Source organism: Melanerpes formicivorus, unplaced genomic scaffold (assembly GCF_026170545.1).
Source record: "Melanerpes formicivorus ecotype bairdi unplaced genomic scaffold, bMelFor1.0.p_v2 SCAF_1, whole genome shotgun sequence".
In the NCBI taxonomy this organism is placed as follows: Eukaryota; Metazoa; Chordata; class Aves; order Piciformes; family Picidae; genus Melanerpes; species Melanerpes formicivorus.
The window spans coordinates 53,568,901-53,582,014 of NW_027142353.1; positions in this window are offsets into that span (position 1 = coordinate 53,568,901).

Sequence of the window (13,114 nt, forward strand, 5' to 3'; positions counted from 1 at the left end):
AAATACAACATTTAGAAAAATGCATCTGTATTCCAGCTCTGCACCATGAAAAACTCAGAATTTACAGCACCTGATATCTACACAGAGAAAATCTGTATCATTTAATATGCAGTCAGCCTAGGCACCATGAAACCCTTCCAAGTGTGAAGATAGTTATAAGCCTGAACAGCTTTTAGGTGGGGAAGCATATTGGCAGCAGATAGATTTTTAGGGAGGCTATCAAGCAAAGTAAAGACAGCATGCCAAATCCTAAAAGGCATTATTGAATAAAGGAAGATGGGTATTTTCAGTGAGCTGAATGCCTTACTCTTGCTAGTAATTTACATACAGGGCAAATCTCCACATGGAGCAGGAAGGAATGGGGAAGAAACTCCACGTGTTGAAACTCATGTCCGCATATAAAGCATGTAAGCGTAATTCATAAGGGAGCAGTAACTGTGAACTTAATTGAACTCTGCTTTAGATGGGGCCAAGTAAGACATTCAGGATTTGCTACCTTTCCTGAATAAACTGAGTGAAATGTTTATTCAAAATGTCAGTAATGGTTTTATTTGTAAAAACTGCTTTCATTAGCACATCCTTCTTTAGCTCTGCTTTTCGAAGAAGGAGTCCTGTTTCACAGTTTGTCTCCATCAAATAGCTCACTGCACGTGCTGTCTGGGTTTGATCTAGAAGTCTATCAGTCTGTCCCCTATACCAACATCTGATAAATGGTCTCCCAAAACTGTGGCCTACTGAGCACCTAAGGACTGCAGAGCCTTTGTGTGTTGCTCACCAAAAGATTTCTTAATAATGGTTGTCTCCAGCAGATAAAGTTGCACAAGTTGTGGGCCAAGTTCTGCTCTGCAAACTGGAGCTAGCAGCAAAGCAGGTAAGAGGGAGATCTGCAGTTCTGCATTCCAGACTGCCAGTGCTCCCCATGCTGCCCTGTCTCATCCTCTCAGAAATCCAGCCCATACTGCATTTTCTTGATCAAATTGCAGTTGTGGGATGCTGATTCCAATTTCTCCTAAGCTGTAGAGCAAACATCACATCTGGTTCTGCTTCAGAAACACCACATCCTCAAGACTGGGATGAATGCAAGTGACAACACCTAGTTTAACATGAAGATCTAAAACCCCATGTAGGTTCCAGGTAGGTGCTCAACCCGTTAATGTACTTTGGAAATCTTGCTACACCATGGTAAACTGTAAACAGTCTGCAGAAGAGAAGGCTCCGAGGTGACCTCATTGTCGCCTTCCAGTATCTGAAAGGGGCCTACAGGAAGGCTGGGGAAGGACTTCTCAGGATATCAGGTAGTGATAGGACTAGGGGGAATGGAATGAAGCTGGAGGTGGGGAGATTCAGGCTAGATGTGAGGAGGAGGTTCTTCACCATGAGAGTGGTGAAACCCTGGAATGCGTTGTCCAGGGAGGTGGTCGAGGCCCCGTCCCTGGGGGTGTTTAAGAGCAGGCTGGATGAGGCTCTGTCCAGCCTGATCTAGTGTGGGGTGTCCCTGCCCATGGCAGGGGGGCTGGAACTAGATGATCCTTGTGGTCCCTTCCAACCCTGAATGAAACTATGAAACTATAAACTATGAAACTATTTCCCTCCTACTCTCTCTGGCTTGGAGGTAGGCAAGACAGGGAAAGAAGCTTCAGTGGGAGCCAGTTCAAAAGTTGCTGGTGAAAGGACCTTGAAAGAGAGGGCTCATTCAAAGTCAAAGGAGTGGGGGCTAGGTAAACATCACTTTGTTTTTCAAAATGGGAAATACCATGCCAAAAAATCAAAAACTTTTCTAGTCTCCAAGCTCCCATAGTCAGGATTCTGGTATCTTCTCTGGGAGAACCCTGTTTCATTTCTGACACTTCCCTGCATCATCTTTCTGGTCAACTGCTCTAAGGAATAAATGTTCTATGATTATTCTGCACATGGGGTTGTCAGGAATCCTTCACTGAAGTTTTAATGCACAGTGGGATCTGGCTTGCTCCTGTGCTCAGAGGACCAAGAGATACAGGGTTCTCGAGTGTGGCATTCCATTTGCGTTAGGTTATTCAGTAGGGGTGTGGAAGGAATTTAAATTAATGAGAGTTTGTAAAGGGCTTTGAGGTGAAAAATGAAAAATATTCCCCCTTCAGTAGGGTGTAGGTCTCCTGTGTCTCTCCTCTAATGCATTTGTTACCTGGTTAGGACTGGAGCAAAATTTTAACAGGATTAACTGAGAATAGGTGTTAAATAAAGGGACTGAAATCTGCAGTTCCTCTTGTGATAATGCTGCAACACCGAGAGTTGAAATTGAAAACCAAGACTGTTAATTGGTTACCCCATGGTAGGCTTCCATTCAGAGAAATGCAGCATCTACTCTGTGCTTTTGATCACAAGGTTACTGACCAAAGTAATCTGTGCCACCTCTTTAGTTGATCCTGTTCTTCCGTTGTTCACTCTTTCCAGAAAGATCATGTTGTGGCATCTGAGAGTCATGCTTCTGTTCCCTCTAGCTCCCTGGTGTTTCTAGCTCTAACATTTTATTTCTGGTAGTTCAAATCCACATCCACAAAACCCATTCTGTAAACGTACCTAGTTTCATGGGAGTTAAAATCAATACCGTATGTGGCTAAGGAACCAATAACTTTCTAGAAGTGACTGTACAAACTCTTGAATGGGCTCACTGTGGAATTGCAGAAGTGCCAGTACAGGTGACTGTGCTGAGCTGCATTGCCAGTGAGGTGCTCCATGGAAAGAGGAATGGAAAATAATGACAGGGTGCCTTTGAGAGAAATGAAGGGAAAAAGAATAGTGATGGGGCCCAGTACATCATACAGGGATAAAAGGTTTCATTACACTAATACTACTTCTACAGTAATTGCTAGTTAAAAATGTTACTAGGTGAGGGTATGTTGATACTGAAGCCAAACAAATGGCCTTTTTTCCATCATTATCTCAATTGCCACATAAAATCTGAAATGCTGAAAAGGTTCTGTCATTCAATTGCTTATTTGAATAGCACTGCATTGTATTTGTGTATGTACGTCAGTGAATGCTGCATTGCTAACAATAGTGAAATTTTCAGGAACTTCCAAGGAAGCTCTTGTGTGGCTGTGACCACTTTCTCATGGGTACCAAATAATATAATCCATTTATCAAACTTCAGATTTATCAAATGTTGTTTCAGAGGCAATTGATGTCTCTTTCCTCCCTTACTAACGGAGTGGCTTCTCAGGAAACTGGTTTCATTAATGCAATGTTTTCTTCTGATGAGCATTACTACTCCTTTCAGGCCACCTGTCTCTGTGTAATCTCCCCTGAGTCCAGCCCATCTAACCAGGAGCAAGCAACTCCTCACATTGTCAGCATCAGCTTCTCTTTGTACTTGGTTGTTTTGACAAAAGGTGATGAGCCCCTTGCTGGCTGACACAGCTGGTAATTACAGACACTTCTTGCTGCTTTGTTGTAGAGGACCTGAGCTTCTGGCAGCAGTAAATCTGCATGTGGGGATTTTTGTGGGGATTTTCTTTTAACATGTTGAATTTAAGAATGGAATTTATATTAAAATATAGTTTAAAAAAATCTGATCTTTCATAATCTCCCTTAAGCCCTTTGCTAGCCCTTTTGGAAGCTATTAAGTGCAGTTTAAGAAATAACTGGCTTAATGATTAGGAACATACTGCTATTTTCTCTTTATTTGTTTATGTCTGATTTTATGTGCACTTCTAGCCAGAAGAAAAGCCCTTTTTCTGTAATTCTTTATGCAGAAGAACATCCTTTCTACACCTTTATTTTACTAAGCTAAATAATCCAGGTTCTTAGAGCTTCCAGGCAGGTAGCAGGTGCTGTATATGTGCCTCCATTCCCACAAACACCATGGTCCCAGTTAGCTTATTTACCATGCACCAATTATTTCTGAGAGACTTCCTCTTACTACTGAAGATGATCATAATGCACAAAACATTAAGCTCCTGAGGTGGTTGGTTGTTTTTTTTCCTGGCTGTAAATGTTTAAGTGCTTGTCCATAAACTGCTAGCTAGGAACTAGAAGACAATTTATTTTTGATCTCATACTCATGCAAGCTCAGTGATTTTGGTGTCACAAAGTCAGTTCTTGATGATTTTGCTCAGTCAAAATTCATCTCTTCAAAGAACTTTTGTCTATAAGGAATAAACAGGGCAGAATAGGCCTTGAATAACTTTAAAGTAGATTGGCATAAACAAAACAAATACTCTAGGAAAAATTGCAGACTGGCAAGGGCCAAACTTAGTTGACCTTCTCCTTATCTGATTTCTAGCATGTGACTATTTTATTCACTGTGAGTATAATTTTAACTGAAGCTCAGCCTATGCCAGTTGTCCAAGACAGGCTTAAATTTGGAGGGTAAAGAGACTGAGTTTTAAGTAGATCTGAAGATGAGCTTTGCTGCTGAAATGTAATACCTGATGTCAGGTATCATATATAAGAATAGTTTATAGTAATGGCACACTGAAGTTGAACTTACATGAAATCTCACTGAAACTATATTGCAAAACTATTTTTTTGGTGCTCATTCTCAGGTGAATTTGCAGATGATACCTAATTGTTGGGAGTGGTCAAATATGGAGGGCAAGGCTGCTATTGAGAGGGACAGAGACAGGTTGGAGAAATGGTCTGACAGGAAACTTGAAGTTCAGGACAGGCAAGCATGAAGTCCTCCACTTGGGTGGAAGCAGCCCCATGCAACAGAACATGCTGAAGGCTGGCTGTATGGAAAGGGGCTTTGCTAAAAAGCACCTGAGGATCCCTGTGAACAACAGCAATATGCTTATGCTGCAATGTCAGCTACATCCAGGACTCAATTAACCATGAGGTTAGCCAGCAGGGCAAGGGATTCTTCCCCTCAATTTGGCACTTGTGAGATCTGATCTGGAGTATGTATCCTGTTCTGAGCTTCCCAGGATACAAAAGATATGAGCATACTGGAACAAGCTCAGTGGAATTCCACTGAGATAGTCATGGCGCTCAAGCACAGAGACACATGAGAAGAAGCTTAAAGACATGAGTTTGCTCAACTGGCAAAGGAGAACAAAATCTATATCTGTTTTTCTGTCTCAAGGGAGCATGCAGAGAAGACTGAGACAGACACTTGCAGGTGTGCACAGCAGAAAGACAAGAGGCAATGGACAGAAGTTAGAACGTAGGAAATTTCTGACTCAAGATAATGAAAATGTTTTTAATGTAAAGGTGGTCACTCAACCAGGTTGCTCAGAGAGGTGGTAGAATATACATCCTTGGAGCTACTTGAAACTCGACTTGAGGATCTGCTTTGAGCAGGGGATTGGACTAAAGACCTCCATAGGTTACAGAGATTGTTTTGAGTCTGTGATGCTTCCAGCTTCTCAACATCAGGAGCTGTAGTTTAAAAAAGCAGCATACCTGATGGATACAAGAGCCTTAAGTAAAGATGTAGATGGAGTCATTTTCTTACTCTATAAATAATCTATGATTGTATTAAAATATTGGCACTAAGGTAGCCATTTGCATTTCTCATTCATCCTTCCAATCAAAGCCATTAACATAATTGGTTTTAATTGCTTATGAAATGGCAAAGAACCTTGACTGGAAGGGAAGGGCTATACCCAATATTGCTATTCTTATTTGAAGTAAAGGAATGTTTTTGACTTGGTGTTAGCTGAATTCCAGTAAAGCACAAGTTTAAATTTATCTACAAACTATGCCAAACTAAATTTGCTTTTCTGTATGAATACATATACAAAGTAGAATGTTTATGATTTTAACAGTGCTAAACACTGCTCTTTTTAATAATTCATGAAGCAACTGCAGTTGCTGCAAACTGAAGGACCGAGCAGATTGTAACAGTCTTTCAGTAAACATTATTGTCTTACTCTAGTTCCACATCTTCTAGATGCTAAAAGAAAATCCTAGCCTGAATTCAAAGCCTTTTTCTTGAAAGAAAAGGAAGCAGTAATCAAATACAGAAACTTCAGGAGTGAAAAGCACACTGTCCTCTGCAATAAAGGACTTCACATGTTATTATCATTTCAATTATCTATTCTTCCCCAGGTTCTTTAGCAGAGCTTGAATTTCTGGTCAGAAAATGTCAGCTTTCACTGAGTGATTTGTGGTTTTTTGCAGGCCAGCCTCCTTTCCAAAATGGGAAATGGTCTGTAGCTTCTGTAGTCTTAGACATGCTAGTGTCTCAAATGATGAACCTGAGACAGACACCATGACATCACAAGGCACAGAGGCTTTAAAATAGTTGTATTTAAAAAAAAATAAAAATAGATGGGCTTTTACTTTCATTGTTTTGAGCATTTTCAGTACTGCCATAATTTTTGCAGTTTTCTAGCTTACTGAGCTATGAACTTGTTATAATAAACAAAAGGTGAATTTCTCAAAGTAATCCTCATCACCTGAACCCAGGCAACTATCAGATATCACAGGGCTTGCAATGAACTAATAAGAGTTGGCTATGCTCTGACAGCTCCTCTCAATGAGACAACAGCTGCTCAGAGCAAACACTACAGCCACAAAAGAACAAATTAATAGTCAGTGAAGGAGAAGTGAAACGGAGAATTAACAAAGGATCAACTTGACCAAGCTACAACCAACCCAGGCCAAACTAGACCAACTTTCCTCTCTGTGTAACAGGAATAATAAATAGAGAGTGTTTATGGAGCAGCACTATTGTTAAGGATCACTTCATTAATATTTTTGAAATGCTGTGGAGTCCTTGGTGAAATATGCAAAATAGGAATGTGAGCTAATTAGCATGTGTGCTGCTCCAAGGCAACCACAGCTTATCCAAGGGAGAGAAGCAATGCAGGTGAAGGGGCAAAACAGGGTAAAACAAAGAGAGGGCAAATGGCAAGAAGAAGTGCTGCAGGGGGAGAAGAAATGAAATTGAAGGGGAAATGGAAAGAGGAAATGAGGCCATGGGGGACAAAGAGGTGATGCCTGGGTTACTGCAGTAGAAAGACAGAGTGTACAAATCCATATGAAATGTAGCATTATTAGTCCTGCTGCTCATGCAGTAAACTGTGGTTGGTTGGGTTGGGTTGTTTGGGGGTTTTTTAGGAAAAAAATTAAGTATAGCCAGAGAAAACCAAGTATAACCAGCTGGGAGTGTTTAACTGACCATCTGCAAGTACAGAGGGGAACCGTGGGTTTTCCAGGGTATAAATCTTCCAGAAGAAGAAATCAAAATCATTCTACTTCTGCATTGCTGACAAAGAGAGCTTTGTTTGAGAACTGATTGCAACATGCGCTCGAACAATAGCTTTAGATCAGCGGAAGCACAAAATACTGCAAAGTGTGACATATGTTTCAGTTAAAACAAAAATAACTAACCACCCATTAGTGTCATGAAAAACACAGGCTATTAACAGTAAATGCTCTTGAGCAATTTTATTATCTCTGCAAAGCTGTTGCCAGGATTTTTTTTTTCTACCTCTTATGTATATCTTTTTTCCACTGTGTGGCTATCTGCATGCTGGTTTGCATATTCCTCCTCAGAATCCTTTATATCTTGGTACTGCAGAGAACTGATTAGTGTGGGAGACTGTAAGGACACAAAGACTCTTCACCTGGAGGCTGCCTGTTGTCATATTGTGCGTCACTGTTGTTATTACATGACAGTTAATCTTGCTTTGGGAGAACTGCTGCAACGATCACAAAAATACCATCTTGCTGACTGCAGTGGGAAGCTTTGCTTGGTATTCTGGTAGAGAACACAGAGACTGAAGAAGTGTCTTGCACTTCTTACCTCTTGTAATGGATTTTCCAAGCCAGTGTTAGAGCTGTCACAGATTCCTGAGGTTTTCATGCTAAGGAGAAGCTGGAGTTACTGAGACACTGCCTTCCCTAGTGCCTGTGTTGAGAATTGAACCCATTATTTTTAGAAGAAAAGTTTCTATTATTGGGAGTATTTCATTACAGCATTAAACACCCTTATTCCTAAATACACTTGTGGCACAATGTCAAAAAGCACAGAGTTTTCTGTCTGGCTCACGCCCTTTCATCTTGGTTATCGTTGAGTCCCAAACTATACACATTTCTCTTGCGAAATACAATGACATCTTTCAAAAGAGCTACCATTTTATAATGAGCTAGCTCTAAAAACTGTAATTTTATTTTCAGTTAGAATTTCAGCTGCTTTCAGAAGGCTAAGAATTCGAATAATAATAATAATAGTTTAGAAATACACTGTTATTTTCAATACAACTAAATTCTTTAGTGCTACTGGGTCTCCCTCCCTCATGTATATTTTAAGTGCTGTGGGTAGAAATTTTTATTCAGTTTAGTAGCATGGATTTTTTTTCCTTATTTTCTCTTTGATCTTTTCAGACACTGGTAATCCTTTGTTTAATAGCAAGTTAATTGTTTGCCAAGATGTTTGGCAAGGTAAGATGAGCGGTGAAAATTATAGTATCAAAATATCCCCCTGTGTGAACTTTGCAAGAAACAAATATTGCCCTCTGCTTAAAAAAAGAACCCAACAAACCCCAACACTGTTACTGAGGAAAGCATCATGAGGAAAGCATCAGTCTCCCAAAATGAGTGCAAGGGAAAAATCATAATGAGCAAATTTTAATCTGTCAGAGAACTCTCTCACCTAATTTATTCAGCGTACAGATGTGGTCTAATAATTATTCTGTCTCACACCTCTTTTATAAAGTATTCTGAGATTTACTGATGAAAAATGCTAAGGAATGAAATAATATTTATTTATTGTACAGTTTTAGTATTGTAAATTTTATAGTTTGTATTGTTTTCTGGAGCAGATGTTGGCCAGTTAGAGGGTAGAAAGGCTCTGCAGAGGGACCTCGACTGACTGGACAGATGGGCGGAGTCCAATGGGATGGCATTCAACAAGTCCAAGTGCCGAGTGCTGCACTTTGGCCACAGCAACCCCATGCAGAGCTAAAGGCTGGGGTCAGAGTGGCTGGAGAGCTCCCAAACAGAGAGAGACCTGGGGTTGCTGATTGACAGCTGCCTAAACATGAGCCAGCAGTGTGCCCAGGTAGCCAAGAAGGCCAATGGCATCCTGGCCTGCATTAGGAATAGTGTGGCCAGCAGGAGCAGGGAAGTCATTGTGCCCCTGTACTCTGCATTGGTTAGGCCGCACCTTGAGTACTGTGTCCAGTTCTAGGCCCCTCAGTTTAGGAAGGACATCGAGACTCTTGAACGTGTTCAGAGAAGGGCAACAAGGCTGGGGAGAGGCCTTGAGCACAAGCCCTATGAGAAGAGGCTGAGGGAGCTGGGATTGTTTAGCCTGGAGAAGAGGAGGCTCAGGGGTGACCTTATTGCTATCTACAGCTACCTGAATGGTGGTTGTAGCCAGGAAGGGGTTGGTCTCTTCTCCCAGGCAACCAGCACCAGAACAAGAGGACAGAGTGTCAAGCTGCACCAGGGGAAGTTTAGGCTCGAGGTGAGGAGAAAGTTCTTCACAGAGAGAGTCATTTGTCATTGGAATGTGCTGCCCAGGGAGGTGGTGGAGTCACCATCCCTGGAGGTGTTCAAGAGGGGATTGGATGTGGCACTTGGTGCCATGGTTTAGTCATGAGGTCTGTGGTGACAGGTTGGACTCGATGATCTTTGAGGTCTCTTCCAACCTTAGTGATACCTTGATACTGTGATAATTCATTAATGTCTTGCTTATGATTACAAATAAGATTGAATTTATTCTTTTGAACCTATCAATAAAATGTATCTCTTGTGTAACTTCTTGCCCAAATCCTCCCATATCCAACTATTCTACCATCCCCCCCGGGTCCTGGCTCTCAGAGAGCATGTACAACTGTTATGAAAATAGCTGTATTTTCTGAAATGTAACATCAATGTAATTTGCAAAGATGAATCTGCTAATGCAGATGTTTAACACCTGCTAGTCAGTACAAGATGGTTTGAATAGAACATGACTTTCCAAATCTATTTCCGGTCTTGTTGTTCTGTTCCCCAAAAGGATCCAGTTTCACTCACTTAAGATTGCAGTTCTGTGTAATTTGACGCAGCTTCAAGCTTTCTTGGAATTAGGAAATTCAAATTGGGAAAAAATGTCTTTTATGTCTTACTCTCTATTACCTCATAGCACAAATCCTGCATTACCCATTGCCTACAAAGTGAGGTGCATTTCCATAACAAGACTGGTTAATCTATTGTGAGAATGGTGGATGACTTCACTGAGATACATGTCAATACAAATACAGATGGTAAATACAAATGGTTTGCTTTCAAGAACCAGCTCTTCCTCACCCTTAGGTCTGGATCCAAATTTAACAGCTTCCAGAACAACTAGAGTGGTAGATGGACACAAAGCAACCCGTTCTGACCTGAGATCCGACTCTGCTGGGAGCAGAGGGTTAGGCTAGAAACCTGCAGAGGTCCTGACCAACCTGAATTATCCTATGATGTTGTGATCTTGCAGTCATGCTGTATACTGCTCCAACAACAGATGTCTGCATTCGGATACTCTAGCAATAGACCAGTTGGTGGTTTGACTAGTTAGTGGAAGGGTGAACAGATTCAGGGGCCCAATTCTGTTGTTAAGCAACACTGATAAAAACCTCACATGCTCCAGACTCAGCCAAACCATCTGTAGTCACAGATAGATAGTCCAGGCAAAACATACCTGTACCATGCCTACTCTTCAATTTCTGAAGCCAGTCTACCCACACACCCCACTGTAAGCTGGGCACCTGCCAAACCACAAGATTATGAAACAAGAAGAGGCATAGGATGAGGAGCAGCAGCAATTTACACTTGTTCTATTTTCTGTTTGCTCTTCTGTGTCTGTTGGTGCCTCTGTACATTTGGAGTATAAATTCTTCAGAAGATAGAATGGGGTTTTCATGTCTGATGTAGTGACTAAGGAGGCAAAGTGCTCTGGCTTCTGATTTGTGTTTCTAGGTGTTATGGTAATTCAAACACCATGCAATAACAACAACTATGTGCTCCAAGGGACTTCAGAGTAGGGAATTAATTTTATCTGTTCAACTAATGCACTTGTGTGAGAAAAGCATCTAGTCTTCAACAGAAACCCTTAGGAGATACTGGATGTGGCATTTCTCTTGGCAGCATGCTCCAAGCATTAATGTCTTCCACTGCTAAAAATGTGCATAGTTTGACAAAGTTGGTGAGGGGTTTGGAACACAAACCCTATGAGGAGAGACTGAGAGCTGGGGTTGCTTAGCCTGGAGAGGAGGAGACTCAGGGGTGACCTTATTGCTCTCTGCAACTACCTGAAGGGAGGTTGTAGACAGGCAGATGTTGGTCTCTTCTCCCAGGCAACCAGTACCAGAACAAGAGGACACCATCTCAGGCTGCACCAGGGGATGTTTAGGCTGGATGTTAGGAAGAAGTTCTATACAGAGAGAGTGATTGCCCATTGGAAAGGGCTGCCTGGGGAGGTGGTGGAGTCACCATCATTGGAGGTGTTCAGGAGGAGACTTGATGGGGTGCTTGGTACCATGGTTTAGTTGTTTAGGTGGGTTGGATTGGTTGATGGGTTGGATGTGATGATCTTGAAGGTCTCTTCCAACCTGGTCTATTCTATTCTATTCTATTCTACTCTACTCTACTCTATTCTATTCTATTTCAGTTTATAGGTATTTTTCTTGTCATGCCTCTCACTGTAGCCACTTTCCAGTCTTCTTTTTGATAAGCCAAACAGATTGTGATCTTTATGTCTTTCCATGCAACAAATTTTCCCCAGCCTCCAATAATATCTCAGCATTCTTTTGACAAGGGCACCAGAGGCTAGTGCAGTATCACCAGAAAATTATTCACATTGCCATGGACACATCTCTGGTTATATAGTCAAAGATTCCATTATTTGCTTATGTCGTAAAATTTGACTGGAAATTAACTTTTTGCTGTGGTGGTTTTAGGCTGTGCCTTTAAAATTGAGTTACAGATTTTGAGCAGAAAAGTAGAAAAATATAAACAAATCACTATTGGGTGTAAAAAGGAAAACAGAAGATTATTCTAAACAAATTCATTGGGTAAATAACTGGAATAAGAGGAGCTGTACCATAACAATTCTTCCTTTTCCTCTTCTCTTCTGATCTCAGCTGGTTTTGCTTTGCTCAGGAGAGATAATCTGCATGCTTTAGCTGGCCTTGGCTAAGTCTAACTTCTCTGTTCCTTTCTCTTGTCCCTTTTGTACAGGGGGGTAAGGGGAGAGGCAGAGAGGGAGAAGCTAGTAGCTTCCCCTGCTCCCTGACCAGGAGGGTCCTTGTGCTGTTTATTAATTGTAAATATCTGTATAATATTGTAAATACTGTCTATTTTGTACATATTCGTTGCATTCCATCATGGACTGTAGATTTTGCTTGTAAATACAGCTTCTAACTGAGTTGGTCTGCCAAAGTTAATGTTGGGGGGAAACTTCAACCCACCACATTTGGTGTTCTGGCCACTGTCAACTCTTAATTTCTCTTCACTGCTCTCCACAACACAGCCCCTCATCTCTGCAGATGTGACCTCCTCACTCTTATTTTTAGGTAACTCTACTTGAGTCTATATTAAAATATGCTGTATGTGAACAGGAGGAATTTACCAAACAATACAGATCTTACAAAAACCCCATCCTGAATTTAATTTCCCATTTAGCCACACTTTTTCTCTTCGCAGCACATCAGTTTTGCTTTCTCATTGCTGAAAATACAAATGCATCTATTAGTTTTTCTCCATATTTTTCTCCATATGCTGTCCTGTCAGCTTTCCAGAGCAACCTTACACTTTGGAGCTGCTGTTCAGTAGATCCCATGTACCAGTTTACTGAAATAAACTAGTCTGTTCCCCTAAAGCCAGGGTCTGTAGCCTGCTGCTCTCCTTCCCCAGTCCCCACAGGATTATGAACTCCACTCCTCTGTCAAATTCTCAAAGCCAAGGCTTTGCCTCGAATACCACATCCTCAGTTCTTCCTTATTAGTAAAGAGCAGATTCAGCTGTGAATCACCCCTCGCTGGCCCAGACAGATGCCCTTCAGAAACTTCCTTGACTTCTTGCATTCTGATGTGTGGTGCAAGTGTTGAGCAGGCTGAAATTCCCCCCCAAACCAGGGTCTGTGATCAAAAGACTCCCTTGCTAAAGTTCTCCCCAGCAGGTTGGTTGGCCGTTTGGTAAAGATGCTCATAACATTTTG